Consider the following 23,357-nt stretch of genomic DNA (forward strand, 5'->3'; position numbering starts at 1 on the left):
ACACCCCCACCGCAGACACCGCCGCAGCAGTCCCGCCCGTGGGTGTAGGGGATGCCCAGGCGCCCCACTGTGGCGTGGGCAAACCTGCCCTGTGGACCGAAATCCCTCCTGTGCCTCGAAGCCTGTGGGTGGTGTAGGACTGAGTGCGTGCCTGCTGCCTGCGTGCTGGCCAGCGAGTGGGGTCCCTGCGTGCTGGCCTGTGCTGCGTGTGTGCATCAGTCGGTGGGTGAGGGTGACCCCGTGCGCTGGAGTGGGCCGTGCGGCGCGGCGCGGCGACCCCGGTGCCCGGTCCCGACCCGTGGTGGTGCCCAGCGTGGCTGATTGCTTGCTTGCTTGCTTGCTTGCTTGCTTGCTTGCTTGGTGGGAGTGAGGGTGGCTGTGGGGGAAGGGGTGGGGGTGGGAGAGGGGTGGGATGGGGAGCGGGGGAGCGTCCCGGGGCCCCCAGGTCTCCACGGGCGGGGCCCGCCGGGGCTGGGTGTCTGGGACCCCGTGGGTGCGGGCGGGCGGGCGGGCGGGCATGCGGGCGTGTGCCAGCTGCCGGGGCTCCCAGCGTCGTGCCCAGCCGTAGGAGGGCAGGGCGCAGCAGTGTGAGGCGCCCCCTGGAAGCCCGGCCGCGAAGGCCACCCCTCCAGCCCTCTCCGGCGGCGGTGCCTCCTCCCCAGCTGCGGGAGGCGGGAGGGACGAGGAGAATGCCGGGGTGCGGGGGGTGCGCGGTGAGGCGCCCTGGCTGCGGGCAGGGGGAGGCGGCCTGGGAAGAGAGCTGGAGTGTCCTGGGGGCCGCTGAAGCAGGAGGTGGGCCGGTGTTGGCCTGGCGCTGCGGGCAGGGGCGGCAGCAGGTGCAGCAGCAGCAGCAGCAGCAGCAGCAGGGTGGAGGGCGGGCTTGGGCGGGCGGTGGGGCAGGGCAGGGCAGGGCAGGGCAGGGCAGGGCAGCGCGGAGGGCGGGCAGGGCGGCAGCAGCTGAAGAGCGGCTGTGAGGCGGCGTGTGTCGTCTACGGCCATACCACCCTGAACGCGCCCGATCTCGTCTGATCTCGGAAGCTAAGCAGGGTCGGGCCTGGTTAGTACTTGGATGGGAGACCGCCTGGGAATACCGGGTGCTGTAGGCTTTTGCCCCAGCCCTGCCCGCTCCCTCCTTTTCCTGGCTGCCTGCCCGCCCCGCTCGCCCACCAGCCCCAGCCCACACCCCCGACCAGCTCGGAACCCCGGCACACCACCAGCGCCCGCCTGCTTGCCCTGCACCTGCTACCCTGCCTGCCTACCTGCTCTGGCCTGCCCAGCTTCCCTCCCCCGCCTGCTGCGCTCTCCACCTCCGCACACGCCTCCACGCCCCATGCAACCCAGGGCCCGCCGCCACCGCGCCTGCAACGGTGTCCACCCCGAGGCCCCACACACACTAGCCAGCGCCCCAGCCCGCCCTACCCTGCACAGCCACCTGCCACACACACACACACAGCCGCCCAGCCAACCTCTTCTGCCAAGCACGCACACACTCACGCCACGCCACGCCACCATCTGCCCTCGGCCCGCAGCCTCCCTGGCCACCTGCCACACCCACCCCACACCACACCACCCACACCCGGAATCGGGCCCCTCCAGGGCACACAGCGCCCGCAGCCAGCCCCAACAGCACCAACAGCAGCACCACCTCGCCAGCCCAGGCTCGCCACTGCGCAGGGCCCGCCTGCACGCACACTCAGTGGTCCTGTGCCAGGCCTGGGGAGAACCTTGCCTGCACGCCACCTGCCAGAGCCCACCCGAGGGACCCCCTCCCCCACCCACCCGGCCGGCCGGCAACCCTCCCCCGGCCCCCGCAGACACACCCCCACCGCAGACAACCCGCCGCAGCAGTCCCGCCCGTGGGTGTAGGGGATGCCCAGGCGCCCCACTGTGGCGTGGGCAAACCTGCCCTGTGGACCGAAATCCCTCTGTGCCTCGAAGCCTGTGGGTGGTGTAGGACTGAGTGCGTGCCTGCTGCCTGCGTGCTGGCCAGCAGTGGGTCCTGCGTGCTGGCCTGTGCGTGCGTGTTGCATCAGTCGGTGGGTGAGGGTGACCCCGTGCGCTGGAGTGGGCCGTGCGGCGCGGCGCGGCGACCCCGGTGCCCGGTCCCGACCGTGGTGGTGCCCAGCGTGGCTGATTGCTGCTTGCTTGCTTGCTTGCTTGCTTGCTTGCTTGCTTGGTGGGAGTGAGGGTGGCTGTGGGGGGAGGGGTGGGGGGGGGGAGAGGGGCTGGGATGGGGAGCGGGGAGCGTCCCCGGGGCCCCAGGTCTCCACGGGCGGGCCCGCCGGGGCTGGGTGTCTGGGACCCCGTGGTGTGCGGGCGGGCGGGCGGAGCGGGCTGCTGGGGCGTGTGCCAGCTGCCGGGGCTCCCAGCGTCGTGCCCAGCCGTAGGAGGGCAGGGCGCAGCAGTGTGAGGCGCCCCCTGGAAGCCCGGCCGCGAAGGCCACCCCTCCAGCCCTCTCCGGCGGCGGTGCCTCCTCCCCAGCTGCGGGAGGCGGGAGGGACGAGGAGAATGCCGGGGTGCGGGGGGTGCGCGGTGAGGCGCCCTGGCTGCGGGCAGGGGGAGGCGGCCTGGGAAGAGAGCTGGAGTGTCCTGGGGGCCGCTGAAGCAGGAGGTGGGCCGGTGTTGGCCTGGCGCTGCGGGCAGGGCGCAGCAGGTGGTGCAGCAGCAGCAGCAGCAGCGCAGCAGCAGGGGTGGAGGGCGGGCTTGGGCGGGCGGTGGGGCAGGGCAGGGCAGGGCAGGGCAGGGCAGCGCGGAGGGCGGGCAGGGGCGGCAGCAGGCTGAAGAGCGGCTGTGAGGCGGCGTGTGTCGTCTACGGCCATACCACCCTGAACGCGCCCGATCTCGTCTGATCTCGGAAGCTAAGCAGGGTCGGGCCTGGTTAGTACTTGGATGGGAGACCGCCTGGGAATACCGGGTGCTGTAGGCTTTTGCCCCCAGCCCATGCCCGCTCCCTCCTTTTCCTGCCAGCCTGCCTGCCCGCCCCGCTCGCCCACCCAGCCCCAGCCCACACCCCCGACCAGCTCGGAACCCCGGCACACCACCAGCGCCCGGCCTGCTTGCCCTGCCACTGCTACCCTGCCTGCCTACCTGCTCTGGCCTGCCCAGCTTCCCTTCCCTTCCCTGCCTGCTGCTGCTGCTCTCCCAGCGCTCCGCCACACGCCTCCCACGCCCCATGCAACCCAGGGGCCCGCCGCCACCGCCGCCTGCAACGGTGTCCACCCCGAGGCCCCACACACACTAGCCAGCGCCCCAGCCCGCCCTACCCTGCACAGCCACCTGCCACACACACACACACAGCCGCCCAGCCAACCTCTTCTGCCAAGCACGCACACACTCACGCCACGCCACGCCACCATCTGCCCTCGGCCCGCAGCCTCCCTGGCCACCTGCCCACACCCACACCCACACCCACACCCACACCCGGAATCGGGCCCCTCCAGGGCACACAGCGCCCGCAGCCAGCCCCCAACAGCACCAACAGCAGCACCACCTCGCCAGCCCAGGCTCGCCACTGCGCAGGGCCCGCCTGCACGCACACTCAGTGGTCCTGTGCCAGGCCTGGGGAGAACCTTGCCTGCACGCCACCTGCCAGAGCCCACCCGAGGGACCCCCTCCCCCACCCACCCGGCCGGCCGGCAACCCTCCCCCGGCCCCCGCAGACACACCCCCACCGCAGACACCCGCCGCAGCAGTCCCGCCCGTGGGTGTAGGGGATGCCCAGGCGCCCCACTGTGGCGTGGGCAAACCTGCCCTGTGGACCGAAATCCCTCCTGTGCCTCGAAGCCTGTGGGTGGTGTAGGACTGAGTGCGTGCCTGCTGCCTGCGTGCTGGCCAGCGAGTGGGGTCCCTGCGTGCTGGCCTGTGCGTGCGTGTGTGCATCAGTCGGTGGGTGAGGGTGACCCCGTGCGCTGGAGTGGGCCGTGCGGCGCGGCGCGGCGACCCCGGTGCCCGGTCCCCGACCCGTGGTGGTGCCCGGCGTGGCTGATTGCTTGCTTGCTTGCTTGCTGCTTGCTTGCTTGCTTGCTTGCTTGGTGGGAGTGAGGGTGGCTGTGGGGGAAGGGGTGGGGGTGGGAGAGGGGTGGGATGGGGAGCGGGGAGCGTCCCCGGGGCCCCCAGGTCTCCACGGGCGGGGCCCGCCGGGGCTGGGTGTCTGGGACCCCGTGGGTGCGGGCGGGCGGGCGGGCGGGCATGCGGGCGTGTGCCAGCTGCCGGGGCTCCCAGCGTCGTGCCCAGCCGTAGGAGGGCAGGGCGCAGCAGTGTGAGGCGCCCCTGGAAGCCCGGCGCGAAGGCCACCCCTCCAGCCCTCTCCGGCGGCGGTGGCCTCCTCCCCAGCTGCGGGAGGCGGGAGGGACGAGGAGAATGCCGGGGTGCGGGGGTGTGCGCGGTGAGGCGCCCTGGCTGCGGGCAGGGGGAGGCGGCCTGGGAAGAGAGCTGGAGTGTCCTGGGGGCCGCTGAAGCAGGAGGTGGGCCGGTGTTGGCCTGGCGCTGCGGGCAGGGGCGGCAGCAGGTGGTGCAGCAGCAGCAGCTGAGCAGCAGCAGCAGGGGTGGAGGGCGGGCTTGGGCGGGCGGTGGGGCAGGGCAGGGCAGGGCAGGGCAGGGCAGCGCGGAGGGCGGGCAGGGGCGGCAGCAGGCTGAAGAGCGGCTGTGAGGCGGCGTGTGTCGTCTACGGCCATACCACCCTGAACGCGCCCGATCTCGTCTGATCTCGGAAGCTAAGCAGGGTCGGGCCTGGTTAGTACTTGGATGGGAGACCGCCTGGGAATACCGGGTGCTGTAGGCTTTTGCCCCCAGCCCATGCCGCTCCCTCCTTTTCCTGCAGCCTGCCTGCCCGCCCCGCTCGCCCACCCAGCCCCAGCCCACACCCCCGACCAGCTCGGAACCCCGGCACACCACCAGCGCCCGGCCTGCTTGCCCTGCCACCTGCTACCCTGCCTGCCTACCTGCTCTGGCCTGCCCAGCTTCCCTTCCTTCCCCTGCCTGCTGCTGCTGCTCTCCCAGCGCTCCGCCACACGCCTCCCACGCCCCATGCAACCCAGGGGCCCGCCGCCACCGCCGCCTGCAACGGTGTCCACCCCGAGGCCCCACACACACTAGCCAGCGCCCCAGCCCGCCCTACCCTGCACAGCCACCTGCCACACACACACACACAGCCGCCCAGCCAACCTCTTCTGCCAAGCACGCACACACTCACGCCACGCCACGCCACGCCACCATCTGCCCTCGGCCCGCAGCCTCCCTGGCCACCTGCCCACACCCACCTGCCCACACCCACACCCACACCCACACCCGGAATCGGGCCCCTCCAGGGCACACAGCGCCCGCAGCCAGCCCCCAACAGCACCAACAGCAGCACCACCTCGCCAGCCCAGGCTCGCCACTGCGCAGGGCCCGCCTGCACGCACACTCAGTGGTCCTGTGCCAGGCCCTGGGGAGAAACCTTGCCTGCACGCCACCTGCCAGAGCCCACCCGAGGGACCCCCTCCCCCACCCACCCGGCCGGCCGGCAACCCTCCCCCGGCCCCCGCAGACACACCCCCACCGCAGACACCCGCCGCAGCAGTCCCGCCCGTGGGTGTAGGGGATGCCCAGGCGCCCCACTGTGGCGTGGGCAAACCTGCCCTGTGGACCGAAATCCCTCCTGTGCCTCGAAGCCTGTGGGTGGTGTAGGACTGAGTGCGTGCCTGCTGCCTGCGGCTGGCAGCGAGTGGGGTCCCTGCGTGCTGGCCTGTGCGTGCGTGTGTGCATCAGTCGGTGGGTGAGGGTGACCCCGTGCGCTGGAGTGGGCCGTGCGGCGCGGCGCGGCGACCCCGGTGCCCGGTCCCGACCCGTGGTGGTGCCCAGCGTGGCTGATTGCTGCTTGCTTGCTTGCTTGCTTGCTTGTGCTTGCTTGGTGGGAGTGAGGGTGGCTGTGGGGGAAGGGGTGGGGGTGGGAGAGGGGTGGGATGGGGAGCGGGGAGCGTCCCCGGGGCCCCCAGGTCTCCACGGGCGGGGCCCGCCGGGGCTGGGTGTCTGGGACCCCGTGGGTGCGGGCGGGCGGGCGGGCGGGCATGCGGGCGTGTGCCAGCTGCCGGGGCTCCCAGCGTCGTGCCCAGCCGTAGGAGGGCAGGGCGCAGCAGTGTGAGGCGCCCCTGGAAGCCCGGCCGCGAAGGCCACCCCTCCAGCCCTCTCCGGCGGCGGTGGCCTCCTCCCCAGCTGCGGGAGGCGGGAGGGACGAGGAGAATGCCGGGGTGCGGGGGTGTGCGCGGTGAGGCGCCCTGGCTGCGGGCAGGGGGAGGCGGCCTGGGAAGAGAGCTGGAGTGTCCTGGGGGCCGCTGAAGCAGGAGGTGGGCCGGTGTTGGCCTGGCGCTGCGGGCAGGGGCGGGCAGCAGGTGCAGCAGCTGCAGCAGCAGCAGCAGCAGGGGTGGAGGGCGGGCTTGGGCGGGCGGTGGGCAGGGCAGCGGCAGGGCAGGGCAGGGCAGGGCAGCGCGGAGGGCGGGCAGGGGCGGCAGCAGGCTGAAGAGCGGCTGTGAGGCGGCGTGTGTCGTCTACGGCCATACCACCCTGAACGCGCCCGATCTCGTCTGATCTCGGAAGCTAAGCAGGGTCGGGCCTGGTTAGTACTTGGATGGGAGACCGCCTGGGAATACCGGGTGCTGTAGGCTTTTGCCCCCAGCCCATGCCCGCTCCCTCCTTTTCCTGCCAGCCTGCCTGCCCGCCCGCTCGCCCACCCAGCCCCAGCCCACACCCCCGACCAGCTCGGAACACCCGGCACACCACCAGCGCCCGGCCTGCTTGCCCTGCCACCTGCTACCCTGCCTGCCTACCTGCTCTGGCCTGCCCAGCTTCCCTTCCCTTCCCCTGCCTGCTGCTGCTGCTCTCCCAGCGCTCCGCCACACGCCTCCCACGCCCCATGCAACCCAGGGGCCCGCCGCCACCGCCGCCTGCAACGGTGTCCACCCCGAGGCCCCACACACACTAGCCAGCGCCCCAGCCCGCCCTACCCTGCACAGCCACCTGCCACACACACACACACAGCCGCCCAGCCAACCTCTTCTGCCAAGCACGCACACACTCACGCCACGCCACGCCACGCCACCATCTGCCCTCGGCCCGCAGCCTCCCTGGCCACCTGCCCACACCCACCTGCCCACACCCACACCCACACCCACACCCCGGAATCGGGCCCCTCCAGGGCACACAGCGCCCGCAGCCAGCCCCCAACAGCACCAACAGCAGCACCACCTCGCCAGCCCAGGCTCGCCACTGCGCAGGGCCCGCCTGCACGCACACTCAGTGGTCCTGTGCCAGGCCTGGGGAAGAACCTTGCCTGCACGCCACCTGCCAGAGCCCACCCGAGGGACCCCCTCCCCCACCCACCCGGCCGGCCGGCAACCCTCCCCCGGCCCCCGCAGACACACCCCCACCGCAGACACCCGCCGCAGCAGTCCCGCCCGTGGGTGTAGGGGATGCCCAGGCGCCCCACTGTGGCGTGGGCAAACCTGCCCTGTGGACCGAAATCCCTCCTGTGCCTCGAAGCCTGTGGGTGGTGTAGGACTGAGTGCGTGCCTGCTGCCTGCGTGCTGGCCAGCGAGTGGGGTCCCTGCGTGCTGGCCTGTGCGTGCGTGTGTGCATCAGTCGGTGGGTGAGGGTGACCCCCGTGCGCTGGAGTGGGCCGTGCGGCGCGGCGCGGCGACCCCGGTGCCCGGTCCCGACCCGTGGTGGTGCCCAGCGTGGCTGATTGCTTGCTTGCTTGCTTGCTTGCTTGCTTGCTTGCTTGGTGGGAGTGAGGGTGGCTGTGGGGGAAGGGGTGGGGGTGGGAGAGGGGTGGGATGGGGAGCGGGGAGCGTCCCCGGGGCCCCCAGGTCTCCACGGGCGGGGCCCGCCGGGGCTGGGTGTCTGGGACCCCGTGGGTGCGGGCGGGCGGGCGGGCGGGCATGCGGGCGTGTGCCAGCTGCCGGGGCTCCCAGCGTCGTGCCCAGCCGTAGGAGGGCAGGGCGCAGCAGTGTGAGGCGCCCCCTGGAAGCCCGGCCGCGAAGGCCACCCCTCCAGCCCTCTCCGGCGGCGGTGCCTCCTCCCCAGCTGCGGGAGGCGGGAGGGACGAGGAGAATGCCGGGGTGCGGGGGGTGCGCGGTGAGGCGCCCTGGCTGCGGGCAGGGGGAGGCGGCCTGGGAAGAGAGCTGGAGTGTCCTGGGGGCCGCTGAAGCAGGAGGTGGGCCGGTGTTGGCCTGGCGCTGCGGGCAGGGGCGGCAGCAGGTGGTGCAGCAGCAGCAGCAGCAGCAGCAGCAGCAGGGGTGGAGGGCGGGCTTGGGCGGGCGGTGGGCAGGGCAGGGCAGGGCAGGGCAGGGCAGGGCAGGGCAGCGCGGAGGGCGGGCAGGGGCGGCAGCAGGCTGAAGAGCGGCTGTGAGGCGGCGTGTGTCGTCTACGGCCATACCACCCTGAACGCGCCCGATCTCGTCTGATCTCGGAAGCTAAGCAGGGTCGGGCCTGGTTAGTACTTGGATGGGAGACCGCCTGGGAATACCGGGTGCTGTAGGCTTTTGCCCCCAGCCATGCCCGCTCCCTCCTTTTCCTGCCAGCCTGCCTGCCCGCCCCGCTCGCCCACCCAGCCCCAGCCCACACCCCCGACCAGCTCGGAACCCCGGCACACCACCAGCGCCCGGCCTGCTTGCCCTGCCACCTGCTACCCTGCCTGCCTACCTGCTCTGGCCTGCCCAGCTTCCCTTCCCTTCCCCTGCCTGCTGCTGCTGCTCTCCCAGCGCTCCGCCACACGCCTCCCACGCCCCATGCAACCCAGGGGCCCGCCGCCACCGCCGCCTGCAACGGTGTCCACCCCGAGGCCCCACACACACTAGCCAGCGCCCCAGCCCGCCCTACCCTGCACAGCCACCTGCCACACACACACACACAGCCGCCCAGCCAACCTCTTCTGCCAAGCACGCACACACTCACGCCACGCCACGCCACCATCTGCCCTCGGCCCGCAGCCTCCCTGGCCACCTGCCCACACCCACCTGCCCACACCCACACCCACACCCACACCCCGGAATCGGGCCCCTCCAGGGCACACAGCGCCCGCAGCCAGCCCCCAACAGCACCAACAGCAGCACCACCTCGCCAGCCCAGGCTCGCCACTGCGCAGGGCCCGCCTGCACGCACACTCAGTGGTCCTGTGCCAGGCCTGGGGAGAACCTTGCCTGCACGCCACCTGCCAGAGCCCACCCGAGGGACCCCCTCCCCCACCCACCCGGCCGGCCGGCAACCCTCCCCCGGCCCCCGCAGACACACCCCACCGCAGACACCCGCCGCAGCAGTCCCGCCCGTGGGTGTAGGGATGCCCAGGCGCCCCACTGTGGCGTGGGCAAACCTGCCCTGTGGACCGAAATCCCTCCTGTGCCTCGAAGCCTGTGGGTGGTGTAGGACTGAGTGCGTGCCTGCTGCCTGCGTGCTGGCCAGCGAGTGGGGTCCCTGCGTGCTGGCCTGTGCGTGCGTGTGTGCATCAGTCGGTGGGTGAGGGTGACCCCGTGCGCTGGAGTGGGCCGTGCGGCGCGGCGCGGCGACCCCGGTGCCCGGTCCCGACCCGTGGTGGTGCCCAGCGTGGCTGATTGCTTGCTTGCTTGCTTGCTTGCTTGCTTGCTTGCTTGGTGGGAGTGAGGGTGGCTGTGGGGGAAGGGGTGGGGGTGGGAGAGGGGTGGGATGGGGAGCGGGGAGCGTCCCCGGGGCCCCCAGGTCTCCACGGGCGGGGCCCGCCGGGGCTGGGTGTCTGGGACCCCGTGGGTGCGGGCGGGCGGGCGGGCGGGCATGCGGGCGTGTGCCAGCTGCCGGGGCTCCCAGCGTCGTGCCCAGCCGTAGGAGGGCAGGGCGCAGCAGTGTGAGGCGCCCCCTGGAAGCCCGGCCGCGAAGGCCACCCCTCCAGCCCTCTCCGGCGGCGGTGCCTCCTCCCCAGCTGCGGGAGGCGGGAGGGACGAGGAGAATGCCGGGGTGCGGGGGGTGCGCGGTGAGGCGCCCTGGCTGCGGGCAGGGGGAGGCGGCCTGGGAAGAGAGCTGGAGTGTCCTGGGGGCCGCTGAAGCAGGAGGTGGGCCGGTGTTGGCCTGGCGCTGCGGGCAGGGGCGGCAGCAGGTGCAGCAGCAGCAGCAGCAGCAGCAGCAGGGGTGGAGGGCGGGCTTGGGCGGGCGGTGGGGCAGGGCAGGGCAGGGCAGGGCAGGGCAGGGCAGCGCGGAGGGCGGGCAGGGGCGGCAGCAGGCTGAAGAGTGGCTGTGAGGCGGCGTGTGTCGTCTACCGGCCATACCACCCTGAACGCGCCCGATCTCGTCTGATCTCGGAAGCTAAGCAGGGTCGGGCCTGGTTAGTACTTGGATGGGAGACCGCCTGGGAATACCGGGTGCTGTAGGCTTTTGCCCCCAGCCCATGCCCGCTCCCTCCTTTTCCTGCCAGCCTGCCTGCCCGCCCCGCTCGCCCACCCAGCCCCAGCCCACACCCCCGACCAGCTCGGAACCCCGGCACACCACCAGCGCCCGGCCTGCTTGCCCTGCCACCTGCTACCCTGCCTGCCTACCTGCTCTGGCCTGCCCAGCTTCCCTTCCCTTCCCCTGCCTGCTGCTGCTGCTCTCCCAGCGCTCCGCCACACGCCTCCCACGCCCCATGCAACCCAGGGGCCCGCCGCCACCGCCGCCTGCAACGGTGTCCACCCCGAGGCCCCACACACACTAGCCAGCGCCCCAGCCCGCCCTACCCTGCACAGCCACCTGCCACACACACACACACAGCCGCCCAGCCAACCTCTTCTGCCAAGCACGCACACACTCACGCCACGCCACGCCACCATCTGCCCTCGGCCCGCAGCCTCCCTGGCCACCTGCCCACACCCACCTGCCCACACCCACACCCACACCCACACCCCGGAATCGGGCCCCTCCAGGGCACACAGCGCCCGCAGCCAGCCCCCAACAGCACCAACAGCAGCACCACCTCGCCAGCCCAGGCTCGCCACTGCGCAGGGCCCGCCTGCACGCACACTCAGTGGTCCTGTGCCAGGCCTGGGGAGAACCTTGCCTGCACGCCACCTGCCAGAGCCCACCCGAGGGACCCCCTCCCCCACCCACCCGGCCGGCCGGCAACCCTCCCCCGGCCCCCGCAGACACACCCCCACCGCAGACACCCGCCGCAGCAGTCCCGCCCGTGGGTGTAGGGGATGCCCAGGCGCCCCACTGTGGCGTGGGCAAACCTGCCCTGTGGACCGAAATCCCTCCTGTGCCTCGAAGCCTGTGGGTGGTGTAGGACTGAGTGCGTGCCTGCTGCCTGCGTGCTGGCCAGCGAGTGGGGTCCCTGCGTGCTGGCCTGTGCGTGCGTGTGTGCATCAGTCGGTGGGTGAGGGTGACCCCGTGCGCTGGAGTGGGCCGTGCGGCGCGGCGCGGCGACCCCGGTGCCCGGTCCCGACCCGTGGTGGTGCCCAGCGTGGCTGATTGCTTGCTTGCTTGCTTGCTTGCTTGCTTGCTTGCTTGGTGGGAGTGAGGGTGGCTGTGGGGGAAGGGGTGGGGGTGGGAGAGGGGTGGGATGGGGAGCGGGGAGCGTCCCCGGGGCCCCCAGGTCTCCACGGGCGGGGCCCGCCGGGGCTGGGTGTCTGGGACCCCGTGGGTGCGGGCGGGCGGGCGGGCGGGCATGCGGGCGTGTGCCAGCTGCCGGGGCTCCAGCGTCGTGCCCAGCCGTAGGAGGGCAGGGCGCAGCAGTGTGAGGCGCCCCCTGGAAGCCCGGCCGCGAAGGCCACCCCTCCAGCCCTCTCCGGCGGCGGTGCCTCCTCCCCAGCTGCGGGAGGCGGGAGGGACGAGGAGAATGCCGGGGTGCGGGGGGTGCGCGGTGAGGCGCCCTGGCTGCGGGCAGGGGGAGGCGGCCTGGGAAGAGAGCTGGAGTGTCCTGGGGGCCGCTGAAGCAGGAGGTGGGCCGGTGTTGGCCTGGCGCTGCGGGCAGGGGCGGCAGCAGGTGGTGCAGCAGCAGCAGCAGCAGCAGCAGCAGCAGGGTGGAGGGCGGGCTTGGGCGGGCGGTGGGGCAGGGCAGGGCAGGGCAGGGCAGGGCAGCGCGGAGGGCGGGCAGGGGCGGCAGCAGGCTGAAGAGCGGCTGTGAGGCGGCGTGTGTCGTCTACGGCCATACCACCCTGAACGCGCCTGATCTCGTCTGATCTCGGAAGCTAAGCAGGGTCGGGCCTGGTTAGTACTTGGATGGGAGACCGCCTGGGAATACCGGGTGCTGTAGGCTTTTGCCCCCAGCCCATGCCCGCTCCCTCCTTTTCCTGCCAGCCTGCCTGCCCGCCCCGCTCGCCCACCCAGCCCCAGCCCACACCCCCGACCAGCTCGGAACCCGGCACACCACCAGCGCCCGGCCTGCTTGCCCTGCCACCCGCTACCCTGCCTGCCTACCTGCTCTGGCCTGCCCAGCTTCCCTTCCCTTCCCTGCCTGCTGCTGCTGCTCTCCCAGCGCTCCGCCACACGCCTCCCACGCCCCATGCAACCCAGGGGCCCGCCGCCACCGCCGCCTGCAACGGTGTCCACCCCGAGGCCCCACACACACTAGCCAGCGCCCCAGCCCGCCCTACCCTGCACAGCCACCTGCCACACACACACACACAGCCGCCCAGCCAACCTCTTCTGCCAAGCACGCACACACTCACGCCACGCCACGCCACCATCTGCCCTCGGCCCGCAGCCTCCTGGCCACCTGCCCACACCCACCTGCCCACACCCACACCACACCCACACCCCGGAATCGGGCCCCTCCAGGGCACACAGCGCCCGCAGCCAGCCCCCAACAGCACCAACAGCAGCACCACCTCGCCAGCCCAGGCTCGCCACTGCGCAGGGCCCGCCTGCACGCACACTCAGTGGTCCTGTGCCAGGCCTGGGGAGAACCTTGCCTGCACGCCACCTGCCAGAGCCCACCCGAGGGACCCCCTCCCCCACCCACCCCGCCGGCCGGCAACCCTCCCCGGCCCCCGCAGACACACCCCCACCGCAGACACCCGCCGCAGCAGTCCCGCCCGTGGGTGTAGGGGATGCCCAGGCGCCCCACTGTGGCGTGGGCAAACCTGCCCTGTGGACCGAAATCCCTCCTGTGCCTCGAAGCCTGTGGGTGGTGTAGGACTGAGTGCGTGCCTGCTGCCTGCGTGCTGGCCTGTGCGTGCGTGTGTGCATCAGTCGGTGGGTGAGGGTGACCCCGTGCGCTGGAGTGGGCCGTGCGGCGCGGCGCGGCGACCCCGGTGCCCGGTCCCGACCCGTGGTGGTGCCCAGCGTGGCTGATTGCTTGCTTGCTTGCTTGCTTGCTTGCTTGCTTGCTTGGTGGGAGTGAGGGTGGCTGTGGGGGAAGGGGTGGGGGTGGGAGAGGGGTGGGATGGGGAGCGGGGAGCGTCCCCGGGGCCCCCAGGTCTCCACGGGCGGGGCCCGCCGGGGCTGGGTGTCTGGGACCCCGTGGGTGCGTGCGGGCGGGCGGGCGGGCATGCGGGCGTGTGCCAGCTGCCGGGGCTCCCAGCGTCGTGCCCAGCCGTAGGAGGGCAGGGCGCAGCAGTGTGAGGCGCCCCCTGGAAGCCCGGCCGCGAAGGCCACCCCTCCAGCCCTCTCCGGCGGCGGTGCCTCCTCCCCAGCTGCGGGAGGCGGGAGGGACGAGGAGAATGCCGGGGTGCGGGGGGTGCGCGGTGAGGCGCCCTGGCTGCGGGCAGGGGGAGGCGGCCTGGGAAGAGAGCTGGAGTGTCCTGGGGGCCGCTGAAGCAGGAGGTGGGCCGGTGTTGGCCTGGCGCTGCGGCAGGGGCGGCAGCAGGTGGTGCAGCAGCAGCAGCAGCAGCAGCAGCAGCAGGGGTGGAGGGCGGGCTTGGGCGGGCGGTGGGGCAGGGCAGGGCAGGGCAGGGCAGGGCAGGGCAGCGCGGAGGGCGGGCAGGGCGGCAGCAGGCTGAAGAGCGGCTGTGAGGCGGCGTGTGTCGTCTACGGCCATACCACCCTGAACGCGCCCGATCTCGTCTGATCTCGGAAGCTAAGCAGGGTCGGGCCTGGTTAGTACTTGGATGGGAGACCGCCTGGGAATACCGGGTGCTGTAGGCTTTTGCCCCCAGCCCATGCCCGCTCCCTCCTTTTCCTGCCAGCCTGCCTGCCCGCCCCGCTCGCCCACCCAGCCCCAGCCCACACCCCCGACCAGCTCGGAACCCCGGCACACCACCAGCGCCCGGCCTGCTTGCCCTGCCACCTGCTACCCTGCCTGCCTACCTGCTCTGGCCTGCCCAGCTTCCCTTCCCTTCCCCTGCCTGCTGCTGCTGCTCTCCCAGCGCTCCGCCACACGCCTCCCACGCCCCATGCAACCCAGGGGCCCGCCGCCACCGCCGCCTGCAACGGTGTCCACCCCGAGGCCCCACACACACTAGCCAGCGCCCCAGCCCGCCCTACCCTGCACAGCCACCTGCCACACACACACACACAGCCGCCCAGCCAACCTCTTCTGCCAAGCACGCACACACTCACGCCACGCCACGCCACCATCTGCCCTCGGCCCGCAGCCTCCCTGGCCACCTGCCCACACCCACCTGCCCACACCCACACCCACACCCACACCCCGGAATCGGGCCCCTCCAGGGCACACAGCGCCCGCAGCCAGCCCCCAACAGCACCAACAGCAGCACCACCTCGCCAGCCCAGGCTCGCCACTGCGCAGGGCCCGCCTGCACGCACACTCAGTGGTCCTGTGCCAGGCCTGGGGAGAACCTTGCCTGCACGCCACCTGCCAGAGCCCACCCGAGGGACCCCCTCCCCCACCCACCCGGCCGGCCGGCAACCCTCCCCCGGCCCCCGCAGACACACCCCCACCGCAGACACCCGCCGCAGCAGTCCCGCCCGTGGGTGTAGGGGATGCCCAGGCGCCCCACTGTGGCGTGGGCAAACCTGCCCTGTGGACCGAAATCCCTCCTGTGCCTCGAAGCCTGTGGGTGGTGTAGGACTGAGTGCGTGCCTGCTGCCTGCGTGCTGGCCAGCGAGTGGGGTCCCTGCGTGCTGGCCTGTGCGTGCGTGTGTGCATCAGTCGGTGGGTGAGGGTGACCCCGTGCGCTGGAGTGGGCCGTGCGGCGCGGCGCGGCGACCCCGGTGCCCGGTCCCGACCCGTGGTGGTGCCCAGCGTGGCTGATTGCTTGCTTGCTTGCTTGCTTGCTTGCTTGCTTGCTTGGTGGGAGTGAGGGTGGCTGTGGGGGAAGGGGTGGGGGTGGGAGAGGGGTGGGATGGGGAGCGGGGAGCGTCCCCGGGCCCCAGGTCTCCACGGGCGGGGCCCGCCGGGGCTGGGTGTCTGGGACCCCGTGGGTGCGGGCGGGCGGGCGGGCGGGCATGCGGGCGTGTGCCAGCTGCCGGGGCTCCCAGCGTCGTGCCCAGCCGTAGGAGGGCAGGGCGCAGCAGTGTGAGGCGCCCCCTGGAAGCCCGGCCGCGAAGGCCACCCCTCCAGCCCTCTCCGGCGGCGGTGCCTCCTCCCCAGCTGCGGGAGGCGGGAGGGACGAGGAGAATGCCGGGGTGCGGGGGGTGCGCGGTGAGGCGCCCTGGCTGCGGGCAGGGGGAGGCGGCCTGGGAAGAGAGCTGGAGTGTCCTGGGGGCCGCTGAAGCAGGAGGTGGGCCGGTGTTGGCCTGGCGCTGCGGGCAGGGGCGGCAGCAGGTGCAGCAGCAGCAGCAGCAGCAGCAGCAGCAGCAGGGGTGGAGGGCGGGCTTGGGCGGGCGGTGGGGCAGGGCAGGGCAGGGCAGGGCAGGGCAGGGCAGCGCGGAGGGCGGGCAGGGGCGGCAGCAGGCTGAAGAGCGGCTGTGAGGCGGCGTGTGTCGTCTACCGGCCATACCACCCTGAACGCGCCCGATCTCGTCTGATCTCGGAAGCTAAGCAGGGTCGGGCCTGGTTAGTACTTGGATGGGAGACGCCGGGTGCTGTAGGCTTTTGCCCCCAGCCCATGCCCGCTCCCTCCTTTTCCTGCCAGCCTGCTGCCCGCCCCGCTCGCCCACCCAGCCCCAGCCCACACCCCCGACCAGCTCGGAACCCCGGCACACCACCAGCGCCCGGCCTGCTTGCCCTGCCACCTGCTACCCTGCCTGCCTACCTGCTCTGGCCTGCCCAGCTTCCCTTCCCTTCCCCTGCCTGCTGCTGCTGCTCTCCCAGCGCTCCGCCACACGCCTCCCACGCCCCATGCAACCCAGGGGCCCGCCGCCACCGCCGCCTGCAACGGTGTCCACCCCGAGGCCCCACACACACTAGCCAGCGCCCCAGCCCGCCCTACCCTGCACAGCCACCTGCCACACACACACACACAGCCGCCCAGCCAACCTCTTCTGCCAAGCACGCACACACTCACGCCACGCCACGCCACCATCTGCCCTCGGCCCGCAGCCTCCCTGGCCACCTGCCCACACCCACCTGCCCACACCCACACCCACACCCACACCCCGGAATCGGGCCCCTCCAGGGCACACAGCGCCCGCAGCCAGCCCCCAACAGCACCAACAGCAGCACCACCTCGCCAGCCCAGGCTCGCCACTGCGCAGGGCCCGCCTGCACGCACACTCAGTGGTCCTGTGCCAGGCCTGGGGAGAACCTTGCCTGCACGCCACCTGCCAGAGCCCACCCGAGGGACCCCCTCCCCCACCCACCCGGCCGGCCGGCAACCCTCCCCCGGCCCCCGCAGACACACCCCCACCGCAGACACCCGCCGCAGCAGTCCCGCCCGTGGGTGTAGGGGATGCCCAGGCGCCCCACTGTGGCGTGGGCAAACCTGCCCTGTGGACCGAAATCCCTCCTGTGCCTCGAAGCCTGTGGGTGGTGTAGGACTGAGTGCGTGCCTGCTGCCTGCGTGCTGGCCAGCGAGTGGGGTCCCTGCGTGCTGGCCTGTGCGTGCGTGTGTGCATCAGTCGGTGGGTGAGGGTGACCCCGTGCGCTGGAGTGGGCCGTGCGGCGCGGCGCGGCGACCCCGGTGCCCGGTCCCGACCCGTGGTGGTGCCCAGCGTGGCTGATTGCTTGCTTGCTTGCTTGCTTGCTTGCTTGCTTGCTTGTTGGGTGGGGGTGAGGGTGGCTGTGGGGGAAGGGGTGGGGGTGGGAGAGGGGTGGGATGGGGAGCGGGGAGCGTCCCCGGGGCCCCCAGGTCTCCACGGGCGGGGCCCGCCGGGGCTGGGTGTCTGGGACCCCGTGGGTGCGGGCGGGCGGGCGGGCGGGCATGCGGGCGTGTGCCAGCTGCCGGGGCTCCCAGCGTCGTGCCCAGCCGTAGGAGGGCAGGGCGCAGCAGTGTGAGGCGCCCCTGGAAGCCCGGCCGCGAAGGCCACCCCTCCAGCCCTCTCCGGCGGCGGTGCCTCCTCCCCAGCTGCGGGAGGCGGGAGGGACGAGGAGAATGCCGGGGTGCGGGGGGTGCGCGGTGAGGCGCCCTGGCTGCGGGCAGGGGGAGGCGGCCTGGGAAGAGAGCTGGAGTGTCCTGGGGGCCGCTGAAGCAGGAGGTGGGCCGGTGTTGGCCTGGCGCTGCGGGCAGGGGCGGCAGCAGGTGCAGCAGCAGCAGCAGCAGCAGCAGCAGGGGTGGAGGGCGGGCTTGGGCGGGCGGTGGGGCAGGGCAGGGCAGGGCAGGGCAGGGCAGGGCAGCGCGGAGGGCGGGCAGGGGCGGCAGCAGGCTGAAGAGTGGCTGTGAGGCGGCGTGTGTCGTCTACCGGCCATACCACCCTGAACGCGCCCGATCTCGTCTGATCTCGGAAGCTAAGCAGGGTCGGGCCTGGTTAGTACTTGGATGGGATTCCGCCTGGGAATACCGGGTGCTGTAGGCTTTTGCCCCCAGCCCATGCCCGCTCCCTCCTTTTCCTGCCAGCCTGCCTGCCCGCCCCGCTCGCCCACCCAGCCCCAGCCCACACCCCCGACCAGCTCGGAACCCCGGCACACCACCAGCGCCCGGCCTGCTTGCCCTGCCACCTGCTACCCTGCCTGCCTACCTGCTCTGGCCTGCCCAGCTTCCCTTCCCTTCCCCTGCCTGCTGCTGCTGCTCTCCCAGCGCTCCGCCACACGCCTCCCACGCCCCATGCAACCCAGGGGCCCGCCGCCACCGCCGCCTGCAACGGTGTCCACCCCGAGGCCCCACACACACTAGCCAGCGCCCCAGCCCGCCCTACCCTGCACAGCCACCTGCCACACACACACACACAGCCGCCCAGCCAACCTCTTCTGCCAAGCACGCACACACTCACGCCACGCCACGCCACCATCTGCCCTCGGCCCGCAGCCTCCCTGGCCACCTGCCCACACCCACCTGCCCACACCCACACCCACACCCACACCCCGGAATCGGGCCCCTCCAGGGCACACAGCGCCCGCAGCCAGCCCCCAACAGCACCAACAGCAGCACCACCTCGCCAGCCCAGGCTCGCCACTGCGCAGGGCCCGCCTGCACGCACACTCAGTGGTCCTGTGCCAGGCCTGGGGAGAACCTTGCCTGCACGCCACCTGCCAGAGCCCACCCGAGGGACCCCTCCCCCACCCACCCGGCCGGCCGGCAACCCTCCCCCGGCCCCCGCAGACACACCCCCACCGCAGACACCCGCCGCAGCAGTCCCGCCCGTGGGTGTAGGGGATGCCCAGGCGCCCCACTGTGGCGTGGGCAAACCTGCCCTGTGGACCGAAATCCCTCCTGTGCCTCGAAGCCTGTGGGTGGTGTAGGACTGAGTGCGTGCCTGCTGCCTGCGTGCTGGCCAGCGAGTGGGGTCCCTGCGTGCTGGCCTGTGCGTGCGTGTGTGCATCAGTCGGTGGGTGAGGGTGACCCCGTGCGCTGGAGTGGGCCGTGCGGCGCGGCGCGGCGACCCCGGTGCCCGGTCCCGACCCGTGGTGGTGCCCAGCGTGGCTGATTGCTTGCTTGCTTGCTTGCTTGCTTGCTTGCTTGCTTGGTGGGAGTGAGGGTGGCTGTGGGGGAAGGGGTGGGGGTGGGAGAGGGGTGGGATGGGGAGCGGGGAGCGTCCCCGGGGCCCCCAGGTCTCCACGGGCGGGGCCCGCCGGGGCTGGGTGTCTGGGACCCCGTGGGTGCGGGCGGGCGGGCGGGCGGGCATGCGGGCGTGTGCCAGCTGCCGGGGCTCCCAGCGTCGTGCCCAGCCGTAGGAGGGCAGGGCGCAGCAGTGTGAGGCGCCCCCTGGAAGCCCGGCCGCGAAGGCCACCCCTCCAGCCCTCTCCGGCGGCGGTGCCTCCTCCCCAGCTGCGGGAGGCGGGAGGGACGAGGAGAATGCCGGGGTGCGGGGGGTGCGCGGTGAGGCGCCCTGGCTGCGGGCAGGGGGAGGCGGCCTGGGAAGAGAGCTGGAGTGTCCTGGGGGCCGCTGAAGCAGGAGGTGGGCCGGTGTTGGCCTGGCGCTGCGGGCAGGGGCGGCAGCAGGTGTGCAGCAGCAGCAAGCAGCAGCAGCAGCAGCAGGGGTGGAGGGCGGGCTTGGGCGGGCGGTGGGGCAGGCAGGGCAGGGCAGGGCAGGGCAGGGCAGCGCGGAGGGCGGGCAGGGGCGGCAGCAGGCTGAAGAGCGGCTGTGAGGCGGCGTGTGTCGTCTACGGCCATACCACCCTGAACGCGCCTGATCTCGTCTGATCTCGGAAGCTAAGCAGGGTCGGGCCTGGTTAGTACTTGGATGGGAGACCGCCTGGGAATACCGGGTGCTGTAGGCTTTTGCCCCCAGCCCATGCCCGCTCCCTCCTTTTCCTGCCAGCCTGCCTGCCCGCCCCGCTCGCCCACCCAGCCCCAGCCCACACCCCCGACCAGCTCGGAACCCCGGCACACCACCAGCGCCCGGCCTGCTTGCCCTGCCACCTGCTACCCTGCCTGCCTACCTGCTCTGGCCTGCCCAGCTTCCCTTCCCTTCCCCTGCCTGCTGCTGCTGCTCTCCCAGCGCTCCGCCACACGCCTCCCACGCCCCATGCAACCCAGGGGCCCGCCGCCACCGCCGCCTGCAACGGTGTCCACCCCGAGGCCCCACACACACTAGCCAGCGCCCCAGCCCGCCCTACCCTGCACAGCCACCTGCCACACACACACACACAGCCGCCCAGCCAACCTCTTCTGCCAAGCACGCACACACTCACGCCACGCCACGCCACCATCTGCCCTCGGCCCGCAGCCTCCCTGGCCACCTGCCCACACCCACCTGCCCACACCCACACCCACACCCACACCCCGGAATCGGGCCCCTCCAGGGCACACAGCGCCCGCAGCCAGCCCCCAACAGCACCAACAGCAGCACCACCTCGCCAGCCCAGGCTCGCCACTGCGCAGGGCCCGCCTGCACGCACACTCAGTGGTCCTGTGCCAGGCCTGGGGAGAACCTTGCCTGCACGCCACCTGCCAGAGCCCACCCGAGGGACCCCCTCCCCCACCCACCCGGCCGGCCGGCAACCCTCCCCGGCCCCCGCAGACACACCCCCACCGCAGACACCCGCCGCAGCAGTCCCGCCCGTGGGTGTAGGGGATGCCCAGGCGCCCCACTGTGGCGTGGGCAAACCTGCCCTGTGGACCGAAATCCCTCCTGTGCCTCGAAGCCTGTGGGTGGTGTAGGACTGAGTGCGTGCCTGCTGCCTGCGTGCTGGCCAGCGAGTGGGGTCCCTGCGTGCTGGCCTGTGCGTGCGTGTGTGCATCAGTCGGTGGGTGAGGGTGACCCCGTGCGCTGGAGTGGGCCGTGCGGCGCGGCGCGGCGACCCCGGTGCCCGGTCCCGACCCGTGGTGGTGCCCAGCGTGGCTGATTGCTTGCTTGCTTGCTTGCTTGCTTGCTTGCTTGCTTGGTGGGAGTGAGGGTGGCTGTGGGGGAAGGGGTGGGGGTGGGAGAGGGGTGGGATGGGGAGCGGGGAGCGTCCCCGGGGCCCCCAGGTCTCCACGGGCGGGGCCCGCCGGGGCTGGGTGTCTGGGACCCCGTGGGTGCGGGCGGGCGGGCGGGCGGGCATGCGGGCGTGTGCCAGCTGCCGGGGCTCCCAGCGTCGTGCCCAGCCGTAGGAGGGCAGGGCGCAGCAGTGTGAGGCGCCCCCTGGAAGCCCGGCCGCGAAGGCCACCCCTCCAGCCCTCTCCGGCGGCGGTGCCTCCTCCCCAGCTGCGGGAGGCGGGAGGGACGAGGAGAATGCCGGGGTGCGGGGGGTGCGCGGTGAGGCGCCCTGGCTGCGGGCAGGGGGAGGCGGCCTGGGAAGAGAGCTGGAGTGTCCTGGGGGCCGCTGAAGCAGGAGGTGGGCCGGTGTTGGCCTGGCGCTGCGGGCAGGGGCGGCAGCAGGTGCAGCAGCAGCAGCAGCAGCAGCAGCAGCAGCAGGGGTGGAGGGCGGGCTTGGGCGGGCGGTGGGGCAGGGCAGGGCAGGGCAGGGCAGGGCAGGGCAGCGCGGAGGGCGGGCAGGGGCGGCAGCAGGCTGAAGAGCGGCTGTGAGGCGGCGTGTGTCGTCTACCGGCCATACCACCCTGAACGCGCCCGATCTCGTCTGATCTCGGAAGCTAAGCAGGGTCGGGCCTGGTTAGTACTTGGATGGGAGACCGGGTGCTGTAGGCTTTTGCCCCCAGCCCATGCCCGCTCCCTCCTTTTCCTGCCAGCCTGCCTGCCCGCCCCGCTCGCCCACCCAGCCCCAGCCCACACCCCCGACCAGCTCGGAACCCCGGCACACCACCAGCGCCCGGCCTGCTTGCCCTGCCACCTGCTACCCTGCCTGCCTACCTGCTCTGGCCTGCCCAGCTTCCCTTCCCTTCCCCTGCCTGCTGCTGCTGCTCTCCCAGCGCTCCGCCACACGCCTCCCACGCCCCATGCAACCCAGGGGCCCGCCGCCACCGCCGCCTGCAACGGTGTCCACCCCGAGGCCCCACACACACTAGCCAGCGCCCCAGCCCGCCCTACCCTGCACAGCCACCTGCCACACACACACACACAGCCGCCCAGCCAACCTCTTCTGCCAAGCACGCACACACTCACGCCACGCCACGCCACCATCTGCCCTCGGCCCGCAGCCTCCCTGGCCACCTGCCCACACCCACCTGCCCACACCCACACCCACACCCACACCCCGGAATCGGGCCCCTCCAGGGCACACAGCGCCCGCAGCCAGCCCCCAACAGCACCAACAGCAGCACCACCTCGCCAGCCCAGGCTCGCCACTGCGCAGGGCCCGCCTGCACGCACACTCAGTGGTCCTGTGCCAGGCCTGGGGAGAACCTTGCCTGCACGCCACCTGCCAGAGCCCACCCGAGGGACCCCCTCCCCCACCCACCCGGCCGGCCGGCAACCCTCCCCCGGCCCCCGCAGACACACCCCCACCGCAGACACCCGCCGCAGCAGTCCCGCCCGTGGGTGTAGGGGATGCCCAGGCGCCCCACTGTGGCGTGGGCAAACCTGCCCTGTGGACCGAAATCCCTCCTGTGCCTCGAAGCCTGTGGGTGGTGTAGGACTGAGTGCGTGCCTGCTGCCTGCGTGCTGGCCAGCGAGTGGGGTCCCTGCGTGCTGGCCTGTGCGTGCGTGTGTGCATCAGTCGGTGGGTGAGGGTGACCCCGTGCGCTGGAGTGGGCCGTGCGGCGCGGCGCGGCGACCCCGGTGCCCGGTCCCGACCCGTGGTGGTGCCCAGCGTGGCTGATTGCTTGCTTGCTTGCTTGCTTGCTTGCTTGCTTGCTTGGTGGGAGTGAGGGTGGCTGTGGGGGAAGGGGTGGGGGTGGGAGAGGGGTGGGATGGGGAGCGGGGAGCGTCCCCGGGGCCCCCAGGTCTCCACGGGCGGGGCCCGCCGGGGCTGGGTGTCTGGGACCCCGTGGGTGCGGGCGGGCGGGCGGGCGGGCATGCGGGCGTGTGCCAGCTGCCGGGGCTCCCAGCGTCGTGCCCAGCCGTAGGAGGGCAGGGCGCAGCAGTGTGAGGCGCCCCCTGGAAGCCCGGCCGCGAAGGCCACCCCTCCAGCCCTCTCCGGCGGCGGTGCCTCCTCCCCAGCTGCGGGAGGCGGGAGGGACGAGGAGAATGCCGGGGTGCGGGGGGTGCGCGGTGAGGCGCCCTGGCTGCGGGCAGGGGGAGGCGGCCTGGGAAGAGAGCTGGAGTGTCCTGGGGGCCGCTGAAGCAGGAGGTGGGCCGGTGTTGGCCTGGCGCTGCGGGCAGGGGCGGCAGCAGGGTGCAGCAGCAGCAGCAGCAGCAGCAGCAGGGGTGGAGGGCGGGCTTGGGCGGGCGGTGGGGCAGGGCAGGGCAGGGCAGGGCAGGGCAGGGCAGCGCGGAGGGCGGGCAGGGGCGGCAGCAGGCTGAAGAGTGGCTGTGAGGCGGCGTGTGTCGTCTACCGGCCATACCACCCTGAACGCGCCCGATCTCGTCTGATCTCGGAAGCTAAGCAGGGTCGGGCCTGGTTAGTACTTGGATGGGATTCCGCCTGGGAATACCGGGTGCTGTAGGCTTTTGCCCCCAGCCCATGCCCG

General features: G+C 72.9%; 11 non-coding genes and 2 pseudogenes across 11 annotated transcripts; all 13 read left to right on the forward strand.

The window, feature by feature from the left end:
- The first annotated feature begins 987 nt into the window (after nucleotides 1–987).
- LOC121155824 lies at nucleotides 988–1,106 on the forward strand. Its single transcript, XR_005883733.1, has one exon. It is a non-coding gene; the product is annotated as a 5S ribosomal RNA (ribosomal RNA).
- Nucleotides 1,107–2,807: 1,701 nt separating this feature from the next.
- Nucleotides 2,808–2,926, forward strand: LOC121155835. The gene has a single exon (XR_005883740.1). It is a non-coding gene; the product is annotated as a 5S ribosomal RNA (ribosomal RNA).
- Nucleotides 2,927–4,661: 1,735 nt separating this feature from the next.
- Nucleotides 4,662–4,780, forward strand: LOC121155840. The gene has a single exon (XR_005883743.1). It is a non-coding gene; the product is annotated as a 5S ribosomal RNA (ribosomal RNA).
- A 1,742-nt stretch (nucleotides 4,781–6,522) lies between these two features.
- On the forward strand, nucleotides 6,523–6,641 carry LOC121155843. The gene has a single exon (XR_005883746.1). It is a non-coding gene; the product is annotated as a 5S ribosomal RNA (ribosomal RNA).
- Nucleotides 6,642–8,396: 1,755 nt separating this feature from the next.
- LOC121155813 lies at nucleotides 8,397–8,515 on the forward strand. The gene has a single exon (XR_005883723.1). It is a non-coding gene; the product is annotated as a 5S ribosomal RNA (ribosomal RNA).
- Nucleotides 8,516–10,250: 1,735 nt separating this feature from the next.
- LOC121155825 lies at nucleotides 10,251–10,370 on the forward strand. The gene has a single exon (XR_005883734.1). It is a non-coding gene; the product is annotated as a 5S ribosomal RNA (ribosomal RNA).
- A 1,737-nt stretch (nucleotides 10,371–12,107) lies between these two features.
- Nucleotides 12,108–12,226, forward strand: LOC121155820. The gene has a single exon (XR_005883729.1). It is a non-coding gene; the product is annotated as a 5S ribosomal RNA (ribosomal RNA).
- Nucleotides 12,227–13,936: 1,710 nt separating this feature from the next.
- Nucleotides 13,937–14,055, forward strand: LOC121155814. Its single transcript, XR_005883724.1, has one exon. It is a non-coding gene; the product is annotated as a 5S ribosomal RNA (ribosomal RNA).
- Nucleotides 14,056–15,797: 1,742 nt separating this feature from the next.
- LOC121155837 lies at nucleotides 15,798–15,906 on the forward strand (annotated as a pseudogene).
- A 1,740-nt stretch (nucleotides 15,907–17,646) lies between these two features.
- Nucleotides 17,647–17,766, forward strand: LOC121155827. Its single transcript, XR_005883736.1, has one exon. It is a non-coding gene; the product is annotated as a 5S ribosomal RNA (ribosomal RNA).
- Nucleotides 17,767–19,508: 1,742 nt separating this feature from the next.
- On the forward strand, nucleotides 19,509–19,627 carry LOC121155821. The gene has a single exon (XR_005883730.1). It is a non-coding gene; the product is annotated as a 5S ribosomal RNA (ribosomal RNA).
- A 1,743-nt stretch (nucleotides 19,628–21,370) lies between these two features.
- LOC121155832 lies at nucleotides 21,371–21,477 on the forward strand (annotated as a pseudogene).
- Nucleotides 21,478–23,216: 1,739 nt separating this feature from the next.
- On the forward strand, nucleotides 23,217–23,336 carry LOC121155828. Its single transcript, XR_005883737.1, has one exon. It is a non-coding gene; the product is annotated as a 5S ribosomal RNA (ribosomal RNA).
- The last annotated feature ends 21 nt before the right edge of the window (nucleotides 23,337–23,357 follow it).

The sequence above is a fragment of the Ochotona curzoniae genome, unplaced genomic scaffold (genome assembly GCF_017591425.1).
Source record: "Ochotona curzoniae isolate NIBS_2020 unplaced genomic scaffold, NIBS_Ocur_1.0 contig_3176, whole genome shotgun sequence".
Taxonomy (NCBI): Eukaryota; Metazoa; Chordata; class Mammalia; order Lagomorpha; family Ochotonidae; genus Ochotona; species Ochotona curzoniae.